Source organism: Mus caroli, unplaced genomic scaffold (assembly GCF_978045245.1).
Source record: "Mus caroli unplaced genomic scaffold, Mus_caroli_1 scaffold_8, whole genome shotgun sequence".
In the NCBI taxonomy this organism is placed as follows: domain Eukaryota; kingdom Metazoa; phylum Chordata; class Mammalia; order Rodentia; family Muridae; genus Mus; species Mus caroli.
Genome location: NW_028227263.1, coordinates 53,679,204 through 53,706,277, shown reverse-complemented (window position 1 = coordinate 53,706,277; position 27,074 = coordinate 53,679,204). Strand labels below are relative to the sequence as shown.

At 43.6% G+C, this 27,074-nt stretch overlaps 1 protein-coding gene across 3 annotated transcripts in view; it reads left to right on the top strand.

Moving 5' to 3' along the window:
* The window catches only part of Rab30 (RAB30, member RAS oncogene family), a 96,871-nt gene that overhangs the window by 31,242 nt on the left and 38,555 nt on the right, over positions 1 to 27,074 (top strand). The window contains exon 1 of one of the 3 annotated variants that reach the window (XM_021167803.3): positions 6,752 to 7,234. The exons of the other annotated variants lie outside the window; for them this stretch is intronic. The gene's annotated coding sequence lies outside the window, so the exon portion shown is untranslated. Of the gene's footprint in view, positions 1 to 6,751; positions 7,235 to 27,074 lie in introns of those variants that run through there. 3 annotated transcript variants of the gene reach the window in all.

The following is a 27,074-nucleotide window of genomic DNA, read 5'->3' as shown; positions in this document are numbered from 1 at the left end:
TTCTATAGCAGCTTTTCTGACTATTGTCAGAAAACCCATGAGCTATCCAGAGAACCTTTTAGAATTTTTACTAGCAAAGAGCTGTCTAAACAGTTTTTAGAATTGCAAGAAAAAGCTGTCTAGAGCAGAGCAGAGCAGAGCAGAGCAGAGCAGAGCAGAGCAGAGCAGAGCAGAGCAGAGCAGAGCAGAGCAGAGCAGAGCAGAGCAGAGGAGAACACACACACACACACACACACACACACACACAGAGGCAGAGAGAGAGAGAGAGACAGAGACAGAGACAGAGCAACCGACCAACTTGGACCCATGATCTGACTTCGAGTCATTTGTTTTTGCTGCCCCCAAACACCACTCTCTCTCTCTCCAAGGAACCCCTCTCCAGGCTGAGGCTGGTCCTTGGCAGCTTGACCCATAGGCAAGTGGCACTCTTAGGAGCTGTGGCCTTGTTGGAGGAAGTGTGTCATTGTGTAGGAGGACTTTGAGGGCTCCTAGTGCCCATGCTCCACTCAAGTGTGAAGAGAACCTTCTCCTGGCTGCCTGGGAAAGTGTCTCTTGCTGCTGCCTTTGAATCAAGATATACAACTGTCCAGCACCATGTCTGCCTGCGTGCTGCCATGCTTCCCGCCATGATAATAATGGACTGATCTCTGAAACTGTAAGCCAGCCCTAATTAAATGTCTTCCTTGATAAGAGTTGCCTTGGTTATGGTGTCTCTTGATGCCAGTAAAACCCTAACTAAGACACTTTACTCACCTGACAATGGTAATACCTATTTTCATGTACTAAAATATATAAATGGTAATATATAGTTAAAACATGTTTACTAGTTCGTTGAGAATTTCTTACAATGTGTTTTGTTCATATCTATCCCCACTACCTCATCCATTCTACTTTGTGTGTCTTTTTAACAAGACTGATTTGTGGTACCCAGGTATTCTTGAATGTGTGGCCTTCTGCTGGAATATGGTTGAAGTACCAGCGGCTATGCTCTTAGAGAAAATTGATTCTTTTTCTTAGTGTTCTGTTGTTGTGAAGAGACACCATGAACATGGCAACGTTTATAAAAGAAAGCATTTAACTGGGGCTTGCTTACATTCAGAGGTTTAGTTCATTGGCATCATGACAGGGAGCATGGTGGAACCCAGGCAGACATGGTGCCTGAAGAAGTATTGGAGAGTTCTCTATCTGGATTGGCAGCAGGCAGCAGGAAGGGAAAGATCTTGGGCTTACCCTGAAGCCCTCCTCCTGTGGCACACTTCCTCCAACAAGGTCACACTCCTAATCCCTGTCAAGTAGTGCCACTCCCTAATGATCAGCTATTCAAATATATGTGCCTATGGGGGGCATTTCTATTTACATCACCACACTTTCCCTCTGCTGGAAGCTAAAAATTGCCAGTAGCTCCTTTGTGCTCAACTCCTCCCTCCATGCTAGGATCTGGTCTGGCTTGGGTTTGTACATGTTTTCTGCATGCTATTGCAGCTACTGTGAGTTCATATGTGCAGTTACCTTGCTATTGATTGCTTGTAGTCGTCCACCTTGTCTTAGTTGGAGTTTCTATTGCTGCAACGAAACACCATGAACAAAAACTAAGTTGGGAGGAATTTTTATTTAGCTTACACTTCCATATTGCTGTTTATCATGAAGGAAGTCAGAGCAGGAACTCAAACAAGGCAGGGTCAATGGAGGGATGCTGCTTACTGACTTGCTCAGCCATGTGACTGGCTCAGCCTGCCTGCTTTCTTATAGATCCTGGGGCGGTAGCCCGGGGATGACACAGCCTACAGTGTGCTGCCCCACCCCTCCCCTGCTAATCACTAAATGAGAAAATGCCCTACAGTTGGATCTCTTGGAGGCATTTCCTCAACTGAGGCTCCTCCTTCCCTGATGACTCTAGCTTGTGTCAATTTGACAGAAAACCAGCCAGTTTTTCTGCTCCCTCTTCCAAAATCATCCCTGAGCCTTAGGAGAAGTGGGAGCAGTATATGTGCCATTGAGAATTGAACATCCTGCAGTCTCTCTCTCTCTCTCTCTCTCTCTCTCTCTCTCTCTCTCTCTCTCTCTCTCTCTCGGCCAGTTGCAGATCTGTGTGTTAATCTCCATCTAACCCAAAGCCTTAAAATAGATTTACAGATACTTTTCTAAAAATAACCACCTATCCAGATTACTGTTTTTTATGTGAAGGATGACACAGACTTTGTTTGGCTTTCCTTATTAAGCAGAGGTTCTCTATATGGCCACGGTCCTTGGATTTGAGTTCATAGCTCTGAATCCTTTGAACTTAAACCCCTGGATTGGTTAATATTTATTTCGTATCACTTAAGGACAACCCACATTAAATAAAGGAAGCTTTATTAGGCTGTTGGAGGCAGGGCAGATTTATATTCCATTGTCAAGACTCTCCAGGGACTTAAAGGCAGAGATGGAGTGTGGAATACTCTATCATTTGTAGGCATTTGGAAAAATCCCTCAAGATAGAGAAACGGGGGAACATTTCTTCTTAAATACAGAATAGCTTGATGAACTGCCCATGTTTCTTCTTATATCTCATTCAACCCTTGATGATTTTTTTGACTATATGAATAAGAAAATCTCCCTCATTGATTGTTTCCTATTAACACCTACCTTTAAACATTCCTTAATTATTAACTAATCTTCTGTATAACTGTCTCAATTGGGTTTGGAGAGTTGGCTTAGCAGTTAAGTGTATTTGTTGCTCTTGCAGAGGACTCTGGTTCGATTCTCAGCACCACATAGCAGCTCATAGCTGTTTGAAACTCCAGTCTCAGGAGATCTCATCCAATGCCCTTGCCTGACCTCCTTGGGCACCAGGCATGCATGAGGTGCACATAAATACGTGCAGGCAAAACACTTATATGCATAAAATAATAAAACTATTGTCTGTTTGTCTATCTATCTATCTATCTATCTATCTATCTATCTATCCTCTTACTATAACTGTAACTGTTCCCTTTGCTCTTCAGCGGCAATAGTAGTTGTCTTCAGTAATAAAGGAAGGGGCCAGGGCTGGGTGGAAAGGATTATGGTCTGTTCCTGCCTGGTGTGTCCTGCTTTTGGAAGTGAAGACTCAGTGTCACCATGGAGATAGCTGTGTACTTTTTTTTAATCTGTTTGACTTTGTGTATGTCGTATATGGGCATGTGTATATGTAGTATGTATTGGGCTGTATGTATGTGTGTATGTGTGCATGCTCATGTGTATACATGTACATTTGCCACTGTGTGTGTGTCTGTGTGAGTAAAAGAACAACCTTAGGTACTGATCCTTCCCCTTCACCTTTTTGAGACAGGGTCTCTGTGCACTGCTGTGGATGCCAAGCTAGCTGAGCTTCTCCACCATCTGTCCTACCATAGGAACACTGGAGTTACAGATGTATGATACTTGACACGGGTTCTTGGAATCCTAACTAAGGTTTCCATACATGTGTGACAAATAAATTACCCACTGGGCCGTCTCTATACCTCTGGTCTGTTTGTTTATTGAGATAGGGTCTCACTATGTAGCCTTGTGCTGGCCTGGAACTCTATGTAGACCAGACTGGCTTTGAACTCTTAGAGCTCTGCCTGCCTCTGCCTTCTGGGTGCTAGAATTGAAGGAATGCAGCACCATGCCCAGCAGCTGAGCTGCATTTGTCCAGTGGCACGGAAGTTACCGCCGTTTACCCAGTTCAAGCTAGAGACCTCAGAGTTTGTATCTGGCAGCATTCTCATACACACCACCAGCAAGTGTTTTCAGTCTTACACATTTGCAAATGTAAAATCCATCTCTACTGCCCTCACTGTGGCCCAGACCCTTTCTCTCCTTGTTCCAACTCCTGCCTCTTTTGTGTAGTCTTTCCTCCACACAGCAGCCAGAATTTTTGAATATTCCTTTAAAATAAGTCTTTAACTTTTTTCATTACATCTATTTATTTTGGTATCTATATTTGTATGTGTGTGTGCATGCTCCATTGTGGATGGGGTCATTGTTCTCTGGGGATGGGAGTCAGGCTATCAGGCTTAGTGATGAGTGCTTTCACCTGCAGAGCCATCTCACCGGCCCTAATATCTTTTTAATTTATTTGTAAGGTCAGCATACACAAGAATGCTTTTATAATAGCACAATCGTCAGGGTTTCCTCCCCCCCCCCCCCCCAATTTTATGGATGAGATTCGGGTCCTTGTTATCGCAAAGTAAGGGCTTGGCTGAATGGGCTCCTCTGTCAGTATTATCTCTTTAAAACATGAACTGAGTCACATCATTTCCCCTATTAAATTTGTTTTTTTGTTTTCCGTTGCCCTTAGAATACAATCAAACTGTTTGTTGCGTTTCCCAAGGCCCTGCCTCCTCTGAACCATCCATCTTCCTGTTGCGCTCAGTCTCTTCTTGTTCCTGCTGTTAGTCCTTGCACTTCCTGTTCCTTCTGCCCACACGCCTCCAACCCCCACCCCCAACTTCCTAAGAGGCTGACTCCTCCTCTTTCAGGTCTTAGCTGGAATCCTCCTTTGTCAGAGAGGCTGGCCTGCATGCTCATCTCATAGCCAGAAGGCAGGGGTGTTGAAGTCATGTTAAAACACATCTGAAGCTAGGCGTGGTAGTGCTTGTCTGGAATCCCAGCATGCAGGAAACTGAGGCAAGAAGGTCCTGAGTTCAAGGCCAGCTTGAATTATATAACAGAGGCTGAGTGTGGTGCGGTATTCCTGTAATCCCAGTTCTTGGGAGGTAGAGAGAGGAGAATCATTAGTTCAAGGCTAGTGTCAGTTACATAACAAGTTCTTGGCCAGCATAGTCTCACAAACAAAGTAAGTGTGTGTGCACCCAAAAATCAAAAAACCAATAATCGAAAAACAAAACAAAACCCCAAAACCAATCAAATAAACAGACTAAAAAACAAACAAACAAACACCAAGTCAGATTTGAACATGATCTTTAACCCTTCCTGTGTGACTTTAGGCAAATTATATGACTTCTCTGAGCTTCATTGCTGTCTCTGCCCACTAGCAATCCTGTCTGCCTCATAGAATATTCTCCAGGTTAAGACACAGCTGCCTGGCATATGAGTGCTTAGTCTGCCTCAGAGCCACCATGAAGCCTCATTGTCTGTGCATGGAAGAGTTCCTTCAAGTTGCAGCCTGCTTCCTGAAACTGGCTGTTGTGCCTGTATGTGCTCAACCCATAAGTGAGGGTGTCATGTTCCTGTGATACGCCCTTCTCAAGAGACACTTGCCTGGCTTGGAAAATGGTTCCCACTCAGTGTATGAGCTGTCAGACTGGGTGGGGCTCAGCATGATCACCTAGGAGTGTCAAGCACAGAGCTTTCCTTGGGGCACAGAACACAGTTCCTGAGAGCTATGTGAGCAAACCTGGCAACACGTAGCTCCTGTCTTGTCAAGATGGATTGGGATGCTCTGTCTAGACAGTCCCTTCCTTTGGGAAATCACAGTTGCTCTAGGTAGAGGCACATGGTCTCCTGTTAAGAATACGAAATGAGCCTGTGTGTGGTTGGGTGGAGGCTGCTGTAGGGTTGTGTGGATTGATGAGGTAGTGTGCAGGAAGGAGCTGCCGGTCTCTCACACATGGGGGTCTCTGGCTAAGGGTGGCAGCCCCCTCTTCCCCACATGCAGAGTCAGCAGAGTCCACGTGCTTGAGAAGGAAGGGGCTTAGTGATCAGACTTCCCAGGGCCAGTGGTTCTGATTCTGCAGGGTACCAGGGGGGACTGAAGGTAAGCTTAGAATGTACTGGGAAGGAGCAAGCTCTGTGAGACTTGCTTGCTTGGCCTGATGGCCTAAGCTATTTCCTTGTGTAGGCTGCAGGAGCTTTAAGGTGGAAATTAGATAGCCTAGGGTTAAAATCCTGGTGCTGGTTAACATCAAAGCCATAGTTTGTTCATAGTAAAATGGGGATAAAAGTGACTCCTATCCTATCTAATTGTTCCAACGATTACATGATAGAATGTCATCGAATAGCTTAGCTTAGTGCCAGGCACATAGCCAGTGTACAGCTAGTGAGCATTCTCGTCTCTCTCCCTCTTCTTTCTATTAGGGGAGGTAGTCCAAGGTGTTTAGCTTGATTCTTTTTCACCTCAGTGCTGAGGATTCAACCCAGGGCCTCACAGGCTCTAAGAGCTTTTGTTTTCTTTTAAGACAGGGGTGGGGTGTGGGGGGTATAGGGAGGCTCACTCTGTGGCTCTGTCTGGTATGGAAGCAGGCTCACAGCAGTCTTCCTTCCCCAGCTTTCCAATGTTGAGACTACAGATGTGAGCCAACATTCAGGCTTTAGTTTGTGGTCGTTCTCTCTGTCTCCTGGGACTCATGTTAATAGGCTGGCCTCAAATTCACCTTGAACCACTGCTTTCTTGCCTCTCCCCAAGTGCTAGGATTACAGGCATTTGTCACCATGCCTGGGTTATGTGGTGTTAAGGATCCAGCCCAGGGTTTCCTGCATCCTAGGTAAGGAGTCCACCAGCAGGTTGCATCCCCATCCCAAGTCCTGGAGTTTGTGTTTGCGATGTGCTATACTGAGCTAAAGTTTCGTCTTGGTACCCTGAAAAAGTTAACCAACCTCTCTGCGTTGGTATTCTTTTCCATCACACCAAGTTCACAGTTCCCATCTGCATAGAGATGGGGGCTAGCTTGAGATCAGCATCACTGCAGGCGGCAAGTGTTTCCGATGCATACTGCCTTTCCCTCTGCTTCTCGAGTTTGTGAAATCTGGTCCCTTCCCTTTAAGCTTGTTAAGATTCTCCACTAGCTTTGTATGCAGCTGTGGGCAGGCAGGCAGCTTTGGCAGAAGGAAAGAGGAGCCTTTAAAGAGAAGAAAGACGACTGTTTCATAATCTGTTGGCACAGATCTGCTGCAGCCACACCCCGTGCTCCGCAGGGTCCTGGGTCCTGTTGCAGTCAGCATGTGCCTTGCTCTAACCTAAATAATCCCAGAAAGCAGTTGCTGTGAAAGGCGGTACTGAATGCAGAAAGGATTTTTCCCCCCTCTGCACTCTGGGAGGAAGCTGGCTCAGGGATTTTTAGCTGCAGAAGGAGGGGCATTCGGGCTTGGACTGCAGTCCTGCCTTGCAGCCAGGGGTTTTCTGGTTTTCATTAAAATTCTTGGGCTGTCTTTGGAGATTGCTCCATTGGATATGACTGTGCTGTAGCTGTGCGTGCCGCTCTCTCAGCTTCACCCCCATCAAATACCAGTGACCCCGAGGAGGAGGAGGAGGAGGAGGAGAGAATAAAAGGTGGGAGACAGCCTGGCAGAGGGGGTCTGCGGAGGGGGATCCCTAAACTGTAAAGTTTGAGTTTGCTGAGTCCCAGATACATACAAGACAGCAGACACGGCCAAGCTGGGGATGGGTGGGTTGCAGTTAGCTCTTGAGGGCAAACGGAGATCTCCGTTAATGTTAATGGAATCAGTTCTACCTGATATTTCTTTGAAGGTGTTAATACCTTTGTGTGCCCAAAAGGGTCTGGGTCAGGGTTTGGGCCAGTTCTCTGAGGGTGTCAGACTTTTTTAAATGTTAGTTTCTGGGTGCTGACGGTATCTCGCTTGGGAGGGAACCCCACACCTGGAGAGCTGGGTGACCTGTGATTCTGTGGTTAACTTGCTCCGTGACCTTGTACCAGTTAGGGTCCCAGCCTGGACTTGCTAGTGTGCTTCTGAGGATTAAAGGAGACAAATTATGTAAAGCTCTTGGCAAATCCTATATTCTCAACCACCACAGACGTTATTATAAATCGGGCTAGATTTGACCTGTCACTTCAGCTTGCCAAGCCGTATCCCAGTTCTGTCATCTGAAGCCTCCCTCCCAGCTTTATGCCATTTATGAATTTGAGGCAAATGAATTCCCTGGGGCAAGATGGAAGTCTTCTTACTGGAAAAACATATGAAGCCATATTATTGGGTTTCCCAGGAAGAAGTTTAAGATGTCAGATAGTTCATCACTAGGTAACTTGGTGGAAGGAAAGGATTTTTCTTTAATCATTCTTGATGGATAGATTTTGAGAAAGCCATTTTAATTGATCTTGGGAATAAATATCCCCCAATGATACCCTCAAAAGAGCATCCCTGAGGGGGGCTCATTCCCGTAAACTGCAGTTCTAGGCATTCTCATTGTAACTTTATCTTTAACCCTGCGTTTTAGTTTCGGTGGATGGTTCACAAGAAAATCAAGGTAACCTGAAACATAACACAAGACTAAGGAGCGCTTTTAAGCTCTAAGATTAAAATGAAAATGAAGTATCCGTCGTTCAGTTAATTAGATGGAAATCATTGATTCCCTAGAAACAGTGTTTACAGTGACTCTCCTGGCTCTGTGGTTCTCATTCCCTTCCTTTTCTTGGTGGTTTAACCAGGCATGGTTGTATTATTTACAATATGCTGGGTTTTCTTGTTGTTCTGTTTGTTTGTTTGTTTGTTTGAACAGAAGCAAGCACAAACCTAAAGGGGGTAACCCTGCGTCAGTCTGGTCTTAGCTCCTGGGCACTGTGGAAGGTTCTAAGGAGAAAGTAGGAAACATGGAGAATAAGTGTGAGGGACACCAGGCTGTGCACTGCCGGGTATCCAAGAGTTATAACCTGGTCACAGAGTGGACTGCTCTCTTGTTTCTAGTTTCCCTGACTTTCCTTCAGCTCTTAGGAGTAGCTCAGAGTCAAACTCCTATACATTGAAGTGAGAGCCATCCCTAAACCCAAACAGGCATGGAAGAGTAGGTGCACAGCTAACTCTCAAGTCAAGAGCAGAGAGCAACCTGCTCCCCCCGCCCACATGCATTCTTGCATTCTTTGTCAGGTTAAGGTAAGGATGCAGTAGTACCCAGCGACTACCCTGACCTCACAGTGGACCCTAAAACCAGTCAAGCATCAGGGCTCAGATTTCCTGGAGACAAGGGGGAAGAGGACAGGTTGAGCAAGCACACACATAAGTTTAGAATGTAGGACATGGTATGGGATAACTGGCTTGGCTTCTGAAACAAGTTAATGACATTAAAAAAAAAAAAAAAGAAAGAGTAATGACTTAAGAATTATAACCAGAGCTGGACTCAGTAGTGCACACCTGTAGCTCCAGGCATTTGGGAGGCTGAGGCAGAAAGACCGCTTGAGCTGAGGTATAGTACAGTCTGTACTGACTGTGGTAGTACAGTCAGACCCATCTAAAAGAAAGAATATAGCTGACAGGAGTATGTGAATCTTTATATGGTTTGGGATACAGTGTGAATTCACTTGCTAGGACTGCCATAACAGAACACCACAGGCTTGGGTGGCTTAAACAAAAACTTTTCTCTCAATTCTGTAAGTAGGGAGACCACTGTGAAGGTGCGTGAATACTAATTAGTTTCCTCCAAAGGCTGTTTTTTTCTTTTTGGTATACCCTTTCTGGAATGGCCCTGTTTCTGTGTCCTAGTCTCCTCTTCTGTAAAGATCCCAATCAGATTGAGGCCGCTTTAACTTCCTTACTTCTTTAAAAAGCCCTGACCCCAATTATAGCTACATTCTGAGGGCTTGGGAGTAGGTTAGTGCTTCAGTAAGAATTTGGGGGATTGCAACACAGTTCAGCTCATAACATATAATTCTATTTTTAAGAAGGCATTAAAAAAAGATTTTGGGGAAATTTTGTCACAGATTGTTAGGTGATAACTATGAGTTAGTGGTATTTTTAGGAGTGATAATAGTATTTTGAAGGAGAGGTGATATAATAATGGACTTGGAGAGAGGTCCATCAGGTGCTGTGAAGTAGAATTAAAGAACGTTTTAAGCAAAGGTATGTGATCGATTAAGTTAGTGTGCCAACTACTTGACAGTTTTTGAGCCTACATAGTGGGTGTAAGAAGGGTCTCCTTTTGCATTTGAAGTTTAGTAATCAGACATATAAAATGGAACCGTGACACAAGAAAGGACTTACTGCCAGTGGAGTGGCTGGTAGTGACCACCTTCAACGTGCCTGTACCCTGAGTGCTTTCCAACCTGATTGGCTTCTGTGTGTGGCAGTCATAGCGGGGCGGGGGGCGGGGGCTCCTGCCCTGGAGACCTGTTTCTTGTCTATCACTTGATGAAAAGCATCCCCTGGGAGCATCTTTTAAGAAAATGAATGGAATATGAATTCCTATAATTCCTTGTGCTTGAAAAGTGCTTTTAGACTTGATTTATCTTTTGCCTAGCACATTACTTACTTCTCCAGTTGCTGTGATAAAATACCCAACAAAGGTAACTTAAGGTAGGAAGGATTTATTGTGGCTTACCATCGGAGGGTACAATCTCTCTCTGCAGGGAAGTCATAGTGAAAGAAGCCTCGGGCAGCTGAGCAGTGTCAGCAGTCAGAAAGTCCAGAGAAACCAATGTTGGTGTTCTGTTAGCTTCCTTTTATTCTGTCTGGAATCCCAGCTCACTAGATGGTGTTGCCCACATTCAGGGTCTGTCTTTTGTCTTTGGTTAAACCTTGTTGGAAACACCCGTATAGACATCCCAGAAGTGTGTTTCCATGGTGATTCTAAACAGGGTCGCTTGACAGTGAGGACGAACCGTCACACCTAGACGTTGCAGCCTGTGTGGAAGTGGTTTTCTTTTGCCTTTTAAAGGTATTGCTCGCCCCATTGTCATCTTGCTGCTGTGGCGAAGGAAGTCAGGAGAAGGGTTCTAGTTTCTCAGCCTTCGCATGGAGCCTATTTGCTTTTCCCCTGAATGACAGCTTATGGAAGGAATCTTTTCTTCATCTGCCGTTTCCTGAAATTTCATAAAATCTTTACAGTGGTTGGTGAACTGAATCATTTCAACACGACAATCAGAATCCTTTAGTTCTTTGATGTTTTGTTGAATTACATTGTTAGGATATTTCTTTCATTTTTCTCTTCTCTCTTTCATGGGAGTTTATTTTATTCAACTCCAGGCCCCTTGGACCAGTCTACCAGAATGTTCATAGCTTCTCTCTCCTATCTCCCACATCTTTCCTTTGATTTTGTTTTATGCATTTCATCATGTTTATTTTCTAAACCTTCTATTGTGTTAAAAAACTTTCTGTGGTTTTGTTGACATTTTCTAAGGAGTCTTTTTATTCTTACAGTATTTTCTCTTAAACTGTTTTGTTTATTTCGTGGTTGCAAGGTTTTTAAATTTTTCTTGTGTATGAGTGTTTTGCATGTATGTATGTGCACCTGTGTGTGACTGGTACCCCCCAGCAGCCAGAAGAGGGCATTGGATCCCTCAAAACTAAAGTTAGAGGTAGCTATGGGCCACTGTCTTCCTATTGGGAACCAAACTCAGGTCCTCTATAAGAGCAGCAAGCACTCTTAGCTCCTAAGCCATCTCTCCAGACATCTCTTAAGCCATTTGATTTATTTATTAATAGTAATAATAATTATTATAGTTTTTTGAGATAGGGTTTCTCTGTGTAGCTCTAGCTGTCTTGGAACTAGTTAGGTAGACTAGGCTAGCCTCAAACTCACAGAGATCTGCTGCCTCTGCTTCCTGAGTGTTGGGAAGGCTTGCACCACCTCCACCTGACTTATTTAATTATTTTAATGAGAATATTAGCGGCATCTTTCCTTGTTCTCCATGTAGTATCTGCTTTTTCCCCCCAAGTACTTTTCCTAAGAAGTCAGTCTGAAATGTGACTTCTTGGCTGTGTTGCTCCAGAATAAGTGTGTGTGTGTGTGTGTGTGTGTGTGTGGCTGGGGACATGGGAGTATCAAGATCTTGACATTATAGTAAGTGAAAGAAACCTCTCAGTAAAAACCTCTTAGAATATGACATCATTTCTAAGAAATGACTAGACTAGACAAACTGATGGAGACTGCAAATAGATTAGTAACTGCCCAGAACTGGAGGCTGGAGAATGCAAAGTGACTGCAAATGGGGATAGGGTTTCTTACGGGGAGATGAAAGTGTTCTAACATTGATTGTGATATACTTTTAAAATGTTGGATCATATGTTTTAAAAGATCAATTGTGTGGTACATGAATTACATTTCAATAAAGCTTTCAAAAAATGTGGTCAGAAAGTCCGAACATAGGATCCTGATTACTAGCTCTGATCTAACTGCAGGGAGATCACCGTGGGTTCTTTGTGAGGACCCCTGATGTCAGCATCTTTAGGCTCTCCTTGGCTGCTTCCATTTCTTTACAGAGTGAGAGTCTACCCGACAATGTGCTGATAGACAAGAGGAGGAGTTGGAGGGCCTATCCATTGTACCTTAAGTAGCTATAGCAGTGTGCTGCCTACCCTGCTTCTCTGGGGACTCCCAGGCTGAGACATGCTGCCTTCCTACTGTGGGGAATCCTGAGGATGTCAAACGTAGAGAAGAGGAACAGCGTTCTCTTTGCTCGGGTGTTCCCATGGCCAGTTTATGGATACTTTGGTTGCCTCTCCAGCCTTGGCTAGATGCTCCCCAGTGCCTAGGCCTCCAGAGTTTGGTCAGTGAGGAGGGAGCCGGAGAAGGATGTCCTTGAGCAGCTTTGCCATGTGTTCTTAATCTTGGCATCCTAGCTACCGCCTGGGAGGAGAAGGGCCTGAGTCCTGTCCATTATGAGGATTTGGGCGTTTAAACAGCTGAGTCTTGACTTTTCCTGCGAACGTTTCAGGATTCAGATTTCCCAGTTCAACTCTTCCCAACCTCCCAAGATTTGACACCATTCTCTTCTCTCATCTGTGTCTGTACTTGCAAGGTTTCGTTAGTAGAAGGGAGAAAAAGAACACTTTACTGTGTTTTTATATAGTTTGGGGAATATGCAAAATTAGACACAGTCCTGTGAGCCAACTTGGCTCCCCACTTTCCTTTTCAATCTTGCCTCAACCTATACTAGTCAACTCACCGACCTGATTTTATTTATTCACTGGTGTACTTATTTGCCTGGGAAGCTGTCTGAGCTCTTCAGGACATGGGGGAGTCTTCATAGGTTCACATCCCTCTCTTGCGGCACAGTGAGGAGTCCTTGCTTTTCTGCCTCCTCAGTCTTCTCAGCTCAGCTCTCATTTACAGGATTGCCTGCCTGCCTGCCTGCCTGCCCTTTGCTTGCAGCCCTGCAGCGTGCCCACCTGCCTGTCTGCTCCATTGGCCTGTGGAGGGAGACTTGATCTCATTCTTCTCTGCCTTGTCACTACAGTGCCTCTTTCCCTGCACACATTTCTTAACTGTATAATTCAACATTGTGCTTGCAGGGTGGGACAGGCGGGTGTACAAAGGGGCCTTATCGTTTAAAGGCACTACCTTGTGGTAAAGATTAAACAGCAAACTGCTTTGTGGGCTTGTTATGAAACACCATTCTCTCTGTGTCCAAGTCTGATTTTTTTTTTTTTTTTTAACTCAGGCAGCAGGTTGGAGAAGAGGGAGAGGGAAAGGGTAGTTTCATGAATGTAAACATCCTAGCAGGGATGTGCTGAACTCTTGTCAGACGGGCATTAATCTTTCTCCTGTGATAGAAAGGTTGGTATCTGCACTCCACTATCCTATAGAGAAGGACATCATTTGTTCCACGTTGACAGGCACGGTGTGTTCCTGTGCTTTTTCTCTTTGGACAAAACATCAGGAGAGTTTTGGAAATCACTGAATGCATTCTTAAAAAAACCCAATGTTAGAGTTGTTATCTGTGTGAGGTCCTGTGCGAAATGAAAAACATAACCATGAAAGGATAACAGCCTGTTGTCTCTTAAAGTACGTTCTCATAAATGTTAGACATCTCTCTCAGGAGGGAAGGCATAGGGAGCTGCCAGTGGAACCCACTTGGAGTGCTGGGCTGAGCAGCTGAGTAAGAACAGAGGCCGAGTAACCCGCTACACCTCTCCACAGTGACACAGTGAGGTAGGATCGAGTCTGTCATGGGGCTGTGCCAAGACCGTATGAAAGAGAGAACCACCAGTGCAATAAATATTCAGCTAATAGTAGGAATTAAGGAACAGAGGAGTCAAATTCAGTTTTCAGGCTTTAGGCTTGGGTATCCTTTCCCATTATTATTATTATTTACTGGCATGTCTCTGATCTCTTGCCTTTGACAACTCCATGTGAAAGGCAGACTTAGAAATTGCTTATTGGGAGATAGTGTTTTGTGGAAATGGTGTCATGCAGTTTCTTTAAAGACATATGACATCAGAGCACTTGTATGTTGTTTGTTTTGGAATTTGTATTTGCTTGACTCCAGGAGTAGTCTATTGGGAGAAAACGTGATCCCAAACAGATTGCTATCAGATTCACCTGCGAGTATTTTTCTCATTCATTCAATCATTCATTTTTATGTTGGAGATTGAAAACAGGACCATGAACATGAGAGGCAAATGCCTCAAAACTTTTAATTATAAGAAATTTCGGGGCTGGAGTATAAACCAGTAATTGAGTTCTTGTTTAGCATGTATAAGGCTCTGGGTTTAGTTGAATGAGGGAAGGAAAGATACCAGGAGGAAAGGGAGGAAGGGAGGGACAAAGGTATGGGGAAGGAAGAAAATTTCAAAATTTAAATTTGAGACAGAGTCTCCCTGTGCAGCCCAAGAGAGCCTAAGACTTGCTATGTATACGAGACTGTGGTCAAATTTCAATGAACTTCCTGCCTCAGCCTTTCCAGTGTTTTGATTACAGATATACTTCATACCCAGCTGGGGAATGTTTTCACATAATTAAAAAAAAATCTGTGTAGCTAAATGGAAGAATTCTTTGTAATAGTCTAAATTTCACTTCTGATTTTGGTAAGCTTCCTGTCTTATTTTAAAATTATAAAATAAAGCATATTTATGAAAATGCAAAAATACAGAGAGAAACAACAACAACAATAACAACAACAAAATACCTCAGTAAAAATCAAAAGCCCTGTCTTTTAGGGCATGTTGGGCAGGGGTTAGAGTCTTACTGTGTAGACCAGGCTGGCCTTGAACTCAAAGAGATCTGCCTGCCTCCGCCTTGCAAGTGCTCAGATTAAAGGCATGTGCCCTGTTTCCAGAATAAAACCCTGTCTTCTAAATAGAAGTTAGCAAAGCAGACTTTTAATCAGAATTCTTGGAAAGGAATATAGCAGGTTTGCTTCCTAGTTACATGGTACCAGCATTTCCTGGTTTGATATAGAACAAATCTGCAGCTGTTGTTCTTATTTAAGATCAAATTACAAACTGCTTAGTTAAGGGCCTACAGATGTGCTGAACTATGTGTGTGGGACTATGGACACTCTAATACAATATAGAGAATGTGATCTATCTTTCTGAGCTTCTTATTGAAGAAGCTGGCATTTACAAAATCATTAGAGCCAAGGAATTTGTATTTATAGAGCAGTTGCTATGAGCCAGGTACCATAGTGGATGTTTTACCAAAGCACATCACTAAGGAGACTTTGGGGTAGGTAATACTATTTCTACCTTCTAGATAGAGGAGCCAAGCCTTGGAGAGTGACTTGCTCAGGACCTTCCTGCTAGTAAGAGGGACAGAGTTTAAATTCCAGCCCTAATCCATCTGAATTTACTGCTAGGCCACCTCTCCTGCTGTTGGTGGCCTGTAAGCATCTTGGATTTCCTAAAGTGCTCTTCCTTCCATTCTGATACTTGAATAAGAGAGTAGTTTTAAAATTTGATATGGGGCTAGAGCGATGGCTCCACAGTTAAGAGTACTGACTGCTTTTCTAGAACCCAGGTTCAATTCCAAGCACACACATGGAAGTCTGTAATTCCAAGATTCGACACCCTCACACAGACATATATATATATATATATATATATATATATATATATATATGTAAAACGCCAATGCACATAAAATTAAATAAATTATTAAAATAAAGATTTGATATGATCAATAGCTAAAACTGTGTGGTTCATATGACCTGGCCTTATAAAGTTTCAGAGCAGAGGCCTGGAGGACTCTGGGGGGAGATATCATTGTGTGAAAGCAGGAATACCAGGGACAGGCAGTGGTCCGATAGAGAACGATGTAGCTAGGCAGCGTGGCCTTATGCTGCCTTGTGACAAGCAGGTCAGGGATAAGAGCTGCCTAGGAAAAGCCACTTCCTAGAGCATGAGGCCACTGAAAACCTAAGATAGTTAGCAAAGAAAAATCTGCACCGACACGTGCTTTCGTTTTCATCTTAGTCTTGTTCAATGTAAACCATCATTTAAAAGTCTTTCTGATGCTTTCTTCAGCGCTGGAGAGTGAATTCCTCAGCTTTTCTACTGACAGTGAAATGTGATTTTCCTGTGTCTGTTATCTCCCATCCGTATGCTGGACATAAAGGGGCAACAACTTCTGAGGGTCCCTCAGTTAGTTGAACCCCTGATATTATTGCAAACATCAATGACATTTGAAAACAAATTTAGTCATAGAGGTCTGTAATAGAGAACAGAGCCTGCTCACAGAGATGCAAGAAGCGGGATGGATGTTTCTGTCAGTTCACTCAGCTGAAGATCCCTTCCGCTTTGTTGTGGTTATCTTCAGAGCCCGAGCTTGGGATCTTTCCCAGGAGCCCGCTGTGTGTGCTGGAGTCGGTGGCATGGCTGCAAGAGGATGCAGTAGGGACCAGATCAGACCCGGCTCTTCTGCACACCAGTTTAGTTTAGGGATTTTTTTTTTTTTAAAAACCTTGAGGACATTACAGACTTTTAAGTTTACTATAAGGCCTTGGCAATTTGTAGCTATATTCCTCTTTTCCTCTCTCTCTCTCTTTTTTTTTTTTTCTTTAAGATTTATTTATTCCATGTATGTGGGCACACCGTCGCTGTCTTCAGACACCCCAGAAGAGGGCATCAGATCCCCATTGCAGATGGTTGTGAGCCACTATGTGGTTGCTGGGATTTGAGCTCAGGATCTCTGGTAGAGAGTCAGTGCTCTTAACCACTGAGCCATCTCTCCAGCCCAGAAAATTCTTTTCTTAGTTGAGAACCTATTCATATCATAGCCCTGGCCACCCCAGCTCTACCTTTCCGCACTCACTTCTGATATAAATTTCTAAGTTGCCCACAGGTTTGGCTTCGTTCTGTCTTCACTGTGCTCATCCCCCACTCTTTCACTAGAACTTTTCTGTTTCTATTACCCAGTAGCCTTTATGGCAAATCGAAGGCCACTTCTTTTAGGTAAGTTTGTATTTATTGATTGGTTTATTTTGTGCTCTGTTTGTGGCCGTGTGTGCGTGTGGGTGTGTGTGTGGAGATATGCTCACATGGCTGTAGAGGTCGGAGGTCACCATCAGTGCCTCCCTCAATCATGTCCTTTTATTTTTATTTATTTATTTATTTATATGTATGTGTGTCTGCTTGTATTACTCTGTGTGCACAACATGTGGGATAGTTAATGATAGAGCCACTGTGTGGGTGCTGGGAATCAAAGTGAGTCCTCTGCAAGAACAGGAAGTGCTCTTAATTGCAGAGCCATCTTTCCAGCTCCTCCACCTTAGTTTGTGAGAGAGTCTCTCATTGGTCTGGAGTTCACCGAGTCTGCTGGTCTGGCCTCTGCCTCTCTTTCCTTCTCCAGTGTTGAGATTGTAAGCATGTGTCACCATGCCTGGCTTATTTATACAGGTTCTTCAAATCAGGCTCAGGCCCTGATGTTTCCTGGCAAGCATCCCTCTCAACAGCTTTGACATGACTGAATCACTGCGGTTTTGGCCACTCTACTTTCTGGGCCTCGTTCTATGTCTCTGAGGATCTCCGAGTGTGCATCCTGAGCGCCCCACTCCCACCCCCGTCAGGACCCCCCTCACGTTTCTGCTTCCTCATGTTCACAGCTGTCCTCTCCTAACCAGCCACGTACAGAACAAGTACCCACCTCTTGCTAACGGCCTTCTGCCTAAAGTCTGTATGGAACAGGAGAGTCTTTTTTTTTTTTTTAATATTTTTATTACATATTTTCCTCAATTACGTTTCCAATGCTATCCCAAAAGTCCCCCATAGCGCCCCCCACTTCCCTACCCACCCATTCCCATTCTTTTGGCCCTGGCATTCCCCTATATTGGGGCATATAAAGTTTGCAAGTCCAATGGGCCTCTCTTTCCAGTGATGGCCGACTAGGCCATCTTTCGATACATATGCAGCTAGAGACAAGAGCTCCGGGGTTCTGGTTAGTACATCATGTTGTTCCAACAATAGGGTTGCAGATCCCTTTAGCTCCTTGGGTACTTTCTCTAGCTTCTCCATTGGGAGCCCTGTGATCCATCCAATAGCTGACTGTGAACATCCACTCCTGTGTTTGCTAGGCCCCGGCATCGTCTCACAAGAGACAGCTATATTTGGGTCCTTTCAGCAAAATCTTGCTAGTGTATGCAATGGTGTCAGCGTTTAGAAGCTGATTATGGGATGGATCCCTGGATACGGCAGTCTCTAAATGGTCCATCCTTTCATCACAGCTACGAACTTTGTCTCTGTAACTCCTTCCCTGGGTGTTTTGTTCCCAATTCTAAGAAGGTGCACAGTGTCCACACTTTGGACTTCATTCTTCTTGAGTTTCATGCGTTTAGCAAATTGTATCTTATATCTTGGGTATCCTAAGTTTTGGGCTAATATCCACTTATCAGTGAATACATATTGTGTGAGTTCTTTTGTGATTGTGTTACTTCACTCAAGATGATGCCCTCCAGGTCCATCCATTTGGCTAGGAATTTCATAAATTCATTCTTTTTAATAGCTGAGTAGTACTCCATTGTGTAAATGTACCATAATTTCTGTATCCATTCCTCTGTTGAGGGACATCTGGGTTCTTTCCAGCTTCTGGCTATTATAAATAGGGCTGCTATGAACATAGTGGAGCATGTGTCCTTTTTACCGGATGGGACATCTTCTGGATATATGCCCAGGAGAGGTATTGCTGGATCCTCCGGTAGTACTATGTCCAATTTTCTGAGGAACCGCCAGACTGATTTCCAGAGTGGTTGTACAAGCTTGCAATCCCACCAACAATGGAGGAGTGTTCCTCTTTCTCCACATCCTCGCCAGCATCTGCTATCACCTGAATTTTTGATCTTAGCCATTCTGACTGGTGTGAGGTGGAATCTCAGGGTTGTTTTGATTTGCATTTCCCTGATGATTAAGGATGTTGAACATTTTTTCAGGTGTTTCTCTGCCATTCGGTATTCCTCAGGTGAGAATTCTTTGTTCAGTTCTGAGCCCCATTTTTTAATGGGGTTATTTGACTTTCTGGAGTCCACCTTCTTGAGTTCTTTATATATATTGGATATTAGTCCCTTATCTGATTTAGGATAGGTGAAGATCCTTTCCCAATCTGTTGGTGGTTTTTTTGTCTTATTGATGGTGTCTTTAGCCTTGCAGAAGCTTTGTAGTTTCATGAGGTCCCACTTGTCAATTCTCGATCTTACAGCACAAGCCATTACTGTTCTATTCAGGAATTTTTCCCCTGTGCCCATATCTTCAAGGCTTTTCCCCACTTTCTCCTCTATAAGTTTCAGTGTCTCTGGTTTTATGTGAAGTTCCTTGATCCACTTAGACTTGACCTTAGTACAAGGAGATAGGAATGGATCGATTCGCATTCTTCTACATGTTAACAACCAGTTGTGCCAGCACCATTTGTTGAATATGCTGTCTTTCTTCCACTGGATGTTTTTAGCTCCCTTGTCGAAGATCAAGTGACCGTAGGTGTGTGGGTTCATTTCTGGGTCTTCAATTCTATTCCATTGGTCTATTTGTCTGTCACTATACCAGTACCATGCAGTTTTTATCACAATTGCTCTGTAGTAGAGCTTTAGGTCCGGCATGGTGATTCCACCAGAGGTTCTTTTATCCTTGAGAAGAGTTTTTGCTATCCTAGGTTTTTTGTTATTCCAGATGAATTTGCAGATTGCACTTTCTAATTCGTTGAAGAATTGATTTGGAATTTTGATGGGGATTGCATTGAATCTGTAGATTGCTTTTGGCAAGATAGCCATTTTTACAATGTTGATCCTGCCAATCCATGAGCATGGGAGATCTTTCCATCTTCTGAGATCTTCTATAATTTCTTTCTTCAGAGACTTGAAGTTTTTATTATACAGATCTTTCACTTCCTTAGTTAGAGTCACGCCAAGATATTTTATATTATTTGTGACTATTGAGAAGGGTGTTGTTTCCCTAATTTCTTTCTCAGCCTGTTTATTCTTTGTGTAGAGAAAGGCCATTGATTTGTTTGAGTTAATTTTATATCCAGCTACTTCACCGAAGCTGTTTATCAGGCTTAGGAGTTCTCTGGTGGAATTTTTAGGGTCACTTATATATACTATCATATCATCTGCAAAAAGTGATATTTTGACTTCATCTTTTCCAATTTGTATCCCTTTGATCTCCTTTTGTTGTCGAATTGCTCTGGCTAGGACTTCAAGTACAATGTTGAATAGGTATGGAGAAAGTGGACAGCCTTGTCTAGTCCCTGATTTTAGAGGGATTGCTTCAAGCTTCTCACCATTTACTTTGATGTTGGCTACTGGTTTGCTGTAGATTGCTTTTATCATGTTTAGGTATGGGCCTTGAATTCCTGATCTTTCCAAGACTTTTATCATGAATGGGTGTTGGATCTTGTCAAATGCTTTTTCCGCATCTAACGAGATGACCATGTGGTTTTTGTCTTTGAGTTTGTTTATATACTGGATTACGTTGATGGATTTCCGTATATTGAACCATCCCTGCATCCCTGGGATGAAACCTACTTGGTCAGGATGGATGATTGTTTTGATGTGTTCTTGGATTCGGTTAGCAAGAACTTTATTGAGGATTTTTGCATCAATATTCATAAGGGATATTGGTCTGAAGTTTTCTATCTTTGTTGGGTCTTTTTGTGGTTTAGGTATCAGAGTAATTGTGGCTTCATAGAATGAGTTGGGTAGAGTACCTTCTGTTTCTATTTTGTGGAATAGTTTGTGAAGAACTGGGATTAGATCTTCTTTGAAGGTCTGATAGAACTCTGCACTAAACCCATCTGGTCCTGGGCTTTTTTTAGTTGGGAGACTATTAATGACTGCTTCTATTTCTTTGGGGGATATAGGGCTGTTTAGATCATTAACCTGATCTTGATTCAACTTTGGTACCTGGTATCTGTCTAGGAACTTCTCCATTTCATCCAGGTTCTCCAGTTTTGTTGAGTATAGCCTTTGGTAGAAGGATCTGATGGTGTTTTGGATGTCTTCAGGATCTGTTGTTATGTCTCCTTTTTCATTTCTGATTTTGTTAATTAGGATGCTTTCCCTGTGCCCTCTAGTGAGTCTGGCTAAGGGTTTATCTATCTTGTTGATTTTCTCAAAGAACCAGCTCCTTGATTGGTTGATTCTTTGAATAGTTTTTCTTGTTTCCACTTGGTTGATTTCACCCCTGAGTTTGATTATTTCCTGCCGTCTACTCCTCTTGGGTGAATTTGCTTCCTTTTGTTCTAGTGCTTTTAGGTGTGTTGTCAAGCTGCTAATGTGTGCTCTCTCTAGTTTCCTTTTGGAGGCACTCAGAGCTATGAATTTTCCTCTTAGAAATGCTTTCATTGCGTCCCATAAGTTTGGGTATGTTGTGGCTTCATTTTCATTGAACTCTAAAAAGTCCTTAATTTCTTTCTTTATTCCTTCCTTGACCAAGGTATCATTGAGAAGAGTGTTGTTCAGTTTCCACGTGAATGTTGGCTTTCTATTATTTATTTTGTTATTGAAGATCAGCTTTAGTCCATGGTGATCTGATAGGATGCATGGGACAATTTCAATATTTTTGTATCTGTTGAGGCCTGTTTTGTGACCAATTATGTGGTCAATTTTGGAGAAGGTGCCATGAGGTGCTGAGAAGAAGGTATATCCTTTTGTTTTAGGATAGAATGGAACAGGAGAGTCTTAAACGTGCCTCCACTTGAGACTTGTTGCTCCAGGCTTCTCACGCCTCACTTAACTCCCTCCACATACTCAAATATCTGGCTTGTACCTCTTACCAAGCTTTCCCTTTCTTAGTCATCTTCATCCAGTCTTCCATCATGTCTTATCTTATCTACAGAATCCCCAATGTATCCGTTCTTCTAGTCCAGACCACATTACCTTTCAGCTAGGCTGAGTAGCCTCCTAACTTTTCTTTGTTTATACTTGTCCATATAGCATGACACCCTCTCCTGTAGGGACTTGGGAAATCTTTTTAAAATGTTAATCCAGGGCTGGAGAGATGGCTCAGCCTTTAAGAGTACTGGCTACTCTTTTTTTTTTTAATTATTACTTATTTTTTAATTAGATATTTTCTTTTGTTACATTTCAAATGTTATCCTCTTTCCTAGTTTCCTCTCTGAAAATCACCTATGCCCTCCCTCTCCCCCTGCTCCCCAACCCACCTACTCCTGCCTCCTGGCCCTGGCATTCCCCTATACTGGGGCATAGAACCTTCACAAGACCACTGGCTACTCTTAAGACTAGGTAGTGGCGGTACACTGTGCCTTTCTTTAATCCTGGCACTTAGGAGGCAGAGGCAGGCGTTTTTCTGTGTTTAAGGCCATCCTGATCTACAGAGCAAGTTCCAGGTAGCCAGGGCTACCTGGAGGAATCCTGGCTTGAAAAAACAAACAAACAAACAAACAAACAAATAAACAAACAAACAATACTGGCTGCTTTGGGCAAGGTGAGATGTTTTCCTAGTTAGGATTATTTTTTGTCTTGAAGAAAGAGTTTGGGTATATGTGGGTGTATTTCTACATATGCACCTGCATACTAGAAAAGGGCATCAGACAGTGGTCAGCTGCTTGCTACGTGGGTGCTGGGAATTGAACTCAGGACCTTCAGGATAACAGCGAGTGTACTTAACTGCTGAGCCATCTGCCCAGCCCCCATCTCCCCACCAAAGAAAGATTTTTAAGAGCACTGTTTATTCACTAAGTGATCAGCAGCAGCTAGTTTAGAACCAGTTCCATGCCACTTCTGTTCCCTCTCCCCCATATAGAGATGCTGAATCCTAATCCAGAATGGCTTTTTCCTGGGAAACTCACATTTTCTTCTCATTGGTTATATGATCTTTATTCTTCATCCTTATTCTGGTGCTTACTGTCTCAGAGTAACGTTCTTGGGTTTGTGAATATTGGCCAATTTTTCCTTTCTATTTACTGAATAAATATTTGCTTAGAGTCTATCAGAGTGGCAGATTATAAAGATAAAAGTAAGTATTCACAGTGGCCTCTGTCCTAAGGCTTAGAGAAGAGAACAGGTAGTAAACCAAGAAATAGAAGGAAATGTCGGTGTAGAACAGTGGTTCTCAACCTTCCTAATGCTATAACTCTTTAAGAGTTTATGTTGGGGTGAGTCCCAACCATACAATTATTTCCTTGCTATTTCATAACTGTAATTCTGCTACTGTTATGAATCGTAATGTAAATATCTTATATGCAGGATATCTGATATACAACCCTATGAAAATGCCATTCAACCTTCAAAGGGGTCATAACCCACAGGTTGAGAGCCACTGCTGTAGACCACAGAGGAAGCACAAAGGAGGGAGTGGCTAACTCCCAGGAGGTGGGGACTTGAGAGGTCCTTCTCAGCAGCCATCCACCAGAAGATGCCCCGGCAAGGAAATGTGTGGTGGAATGAGCCCACCTCAGCCTACACTCTAGGAGCTTCCTAGAGCTTGTGATCCCAGTGACAGCTGTGACATTAACACTGCAAGAAACAAACCCAGACAGCTGTGCAGGAGCTGGGCTCTGTAGCCCCTGCTAGGAAATTGCCTGTGCTAGGAAGTCTGGCGGTAATAATAACAACACAGTTGCACACATTTCCCGAGCATTTCTTGAATGGCAGGCTCTTTGGTAGGCACAGTTAAAAGTCGGTATCATTACAGTTCTTACTTGCAAGTAAAGGAACACAGGGACCAGGGTGGGGGGATGGCTCGGTGAATAAGGTGCTTGTGCAAAAATGCTGATCTCAGTTTGGATCTCCAGCTGAGGAAGCTGGGTGTAGGGCTATGCTCCTGTAACTCTAGTGTTGGGGGAGTGTTGGGAGCAGGCAGGCAGATCTTGGGGACATGTTGGCCAGCTAGCCAAGACAAACACCAAGCTTCAGGTTTAGGGAGAGTCTATGTCTCAAAAATCAGGGAGGAAATGAGAGAGGAAGACATCTAAACTCAACCTCTGACCTCCACACATGCAGGCATAGGTGAGCACACATGCGCACACATGCACATACATAAGCACACACACATGCATACAGACAAGCGCAACACACACACACACACACACACACACACACACATGCACACACACACACGCACACAGATGAGAGAGAAATAATGAAAGAATAGATATGGGCTCCTGACACAAGCAGCTTGAATTTAACAGAGCACCGCATTTCCTCCTACAAATGACTTTGTGAAGGCGGCAGCAGGGAACCCTGAGGGAGGTTTGCAATGACAGGATCAGATTAGTTCATTGGCAGGGTGTGGTGGAGTCACATTGCATCTCCTATCTTGTTCAGGGGCAATTTCTAAAGGCAACATCACAGGCTACAAATGCCTAGTTCAATCTCTCCCTGACTGGGGGAGTAGCTCTCTTGGTAGCACGCTTCATCTTAGCCAGGCCAACAAAACAGCTTTCCTCCACTGAAACAGAGGGCAGTGTTGTAGGCAGCCAGGCGTACAGTAGATGAATAGTAGGTTTCTGTTGTGGACACCCATTGTGTGGGAGCACAAAAGGTTCATACTCCTGCAGAAATGGATCTCCTCCATGGCGACTGCACTCTGAGTCCTCTCATTGCTCAGGCCACATTCATTTCAGGGTGGCAGACCCCTTGCATTACAAGGTACACGGTGTGTGTGTGTGTACTTGTATATATGCCCTCTTGTTTTCCTCTGTAGAAGAATTCTAAGGAAACAAGTTGCAAGTTAAGCCTATGTATCATCTTTGGTGCAGGCCACAGGCTGCACAGCGCAGCATGGACTGCAGGCAAAGGCAGGTGGGGGCGAGGCAGGAGGAGAAGCCTGCAGCTGCTGCTTGCAGAGGAGTTTGCCCTAGGTGAAGGTCAGAGCAGGGGAGGTTAAATATTTTGGACAAACAACCAAGTGGATCTGTTCCCTTCAAGCCTCTTGTGATCTGAGCGATTACATGTTCATCTTTCTGCTTTCAGAGTCTTATAAAATTCCATCCGCTCACCGGCTACTTCAGCTCTAGTAACAGTGCTTCTGCGATCCTGACTTATGACACTGCAGTGTTAGAAACATTGCTCAATGTATCTGTTTTGTCACAATGGCATACTTATTGTTCTTTGATTAAAAAAACAAACATTCCCAGCACTCGGGAGGCAGAGGCAGGCGGATTTCTGAGTTCGAGGCCAGCCTGGTCTACAAAGAGACCAGGCTGGCCTGGGCCAGGACAGCCAGGGCTATACAGAGAAACCCTGTCTTGAAAAACCAAAAACAAACAAAACAAAACAAAAAAACCCAAACATTATATGATACCTCATTATAGATATAGATCTTGAAACAATCACCAGGGTGTTTTCATTTAGGACTTGTGTTAAGTTCCCCCCTTTTAAAATTGAAATAACTTTGTATAGTAGCTTTTAAAATTGGTATTATCTTATTTTTATTTATGTGTATGTGTGTGTCTCTCTGTGTGTATGCTATGTGTGTGCCAGTGCTCCTGGAGGCTGAGAGAGGCTGTCAGATCTTTTGGAGCTGGAGTTACAGGCAGTTGTTAGCCACCTGATGTGGGTCCTGGGAACCAAGTCAAGTCCCAGTCACGTCCTCTGTAAGACCAAGACCAGCATGTGCTTTGGGGGGGTGGGGGGGGGGGTTGGTTTTTTTGAGACAGGATTTCTCTGTGTAGCTCTGGCTGTTCTGGAACTAGTTATATAGACTAGACTGGCCTTGAACTAACCAAAATCTGCCTGCCTCTGCCTCCCCGGTGCCACTCTAGCCAATCAAATAAATCTCTTTTGCTTTCATTTGTTTTTTACTTTATTTATTTAGTTGAGTGTTTGGTTTTGCTTGCATGTATATCTGTGTACACATGTGTGCCTGGTGCCTTGCAGAGGCCAGAAGAGGGCATTGGGTTTCCTGAAACTGGAATTACAGCTGGTTTGAGCTGTGATGGGAACTGAACCAGGGACCTCTAAAAGAGCAGCAAAAGCTCTTAACCTCTAGGCTGCCACTCTAGCCCCGATATGTGCTTTTAACTGCTGAGCTATCTCTCCAGCTCCCTGATTATTATTTTTTTTTTGAGTCAGAGATTCACTATGTAGCCATGGCTGGAAGGCTGGCCTGGACCCCTTCGTGTAGAATAAGTAGGCTGGTTTCAAACTTACAGAATAGTTCATCAGCCTTTGCCTCCCAGAGTGCTGGCACATACCTGAAAAGGTATGTGCCCCTAAGAGGAAAAAGAGATGAAGGGACCATGTTGTATGCTGACAGTAATTGCACTCCTGTTGTCAATTTATTTTCTTGTTTAATTAACACTGGAAACACATGTTGTGGATCTAGTGTTACAAGAAGATGAACTTTAAACCATAACATGCCCGGCATCCCATATTCTAACATAGCATATGTTTTACTCTCAGAATTCCCTTGTTGACACACATAACTGTAATCCTAACAATGAAGCTCTGTACATTGGATTTTTTTATCGCTCACATTATTTCATATTCCTACATAGTTTTCATAATTGGCATTTCTGATGGCTGCCCTGCATAACTTGGTGTGTGTTCTATATGAACTAACCCTGCTTGGATATTTGTATTGCTTCCAGTTCTTTGCTCTGTTATCTAAGAGACAAATTCACTTTTTTTTGTTGTTGTTGTTGTTCAGTTAACATTTTCCATTTGTTCAGTTTTTCCCCTAGAGTGAACTCTCAGTAGTGAATTCCCTGCGTGAGAGGCGTGCCTGCTGTGGCTTTGGTGAGACCCTGTTCTGGAGAGTCATTTGAATGTGGATGGTCACTGGCACTGTACTTGTGTACCCATCCACCTGCGTTTCTTTTACCACCCTTGAGCCCCATGAGAGTTTAAGGATATGCATCTTTTCTCAGTAAGCCCTGTTGATTCAATGAGTCATCTTTTGAAGAAAACATGGGAGATTCCTAAATGGATAACCAAGAAAATAAGTTCTTCCTCATCTTAATGTTACCAGAGAAATCAGGGTTCCCTCTGGATTCTTTTTTTTTTAAATTTATTTATTTATTATATGTAAGTACACTGTAGCTGTCTTCAGACACTCCA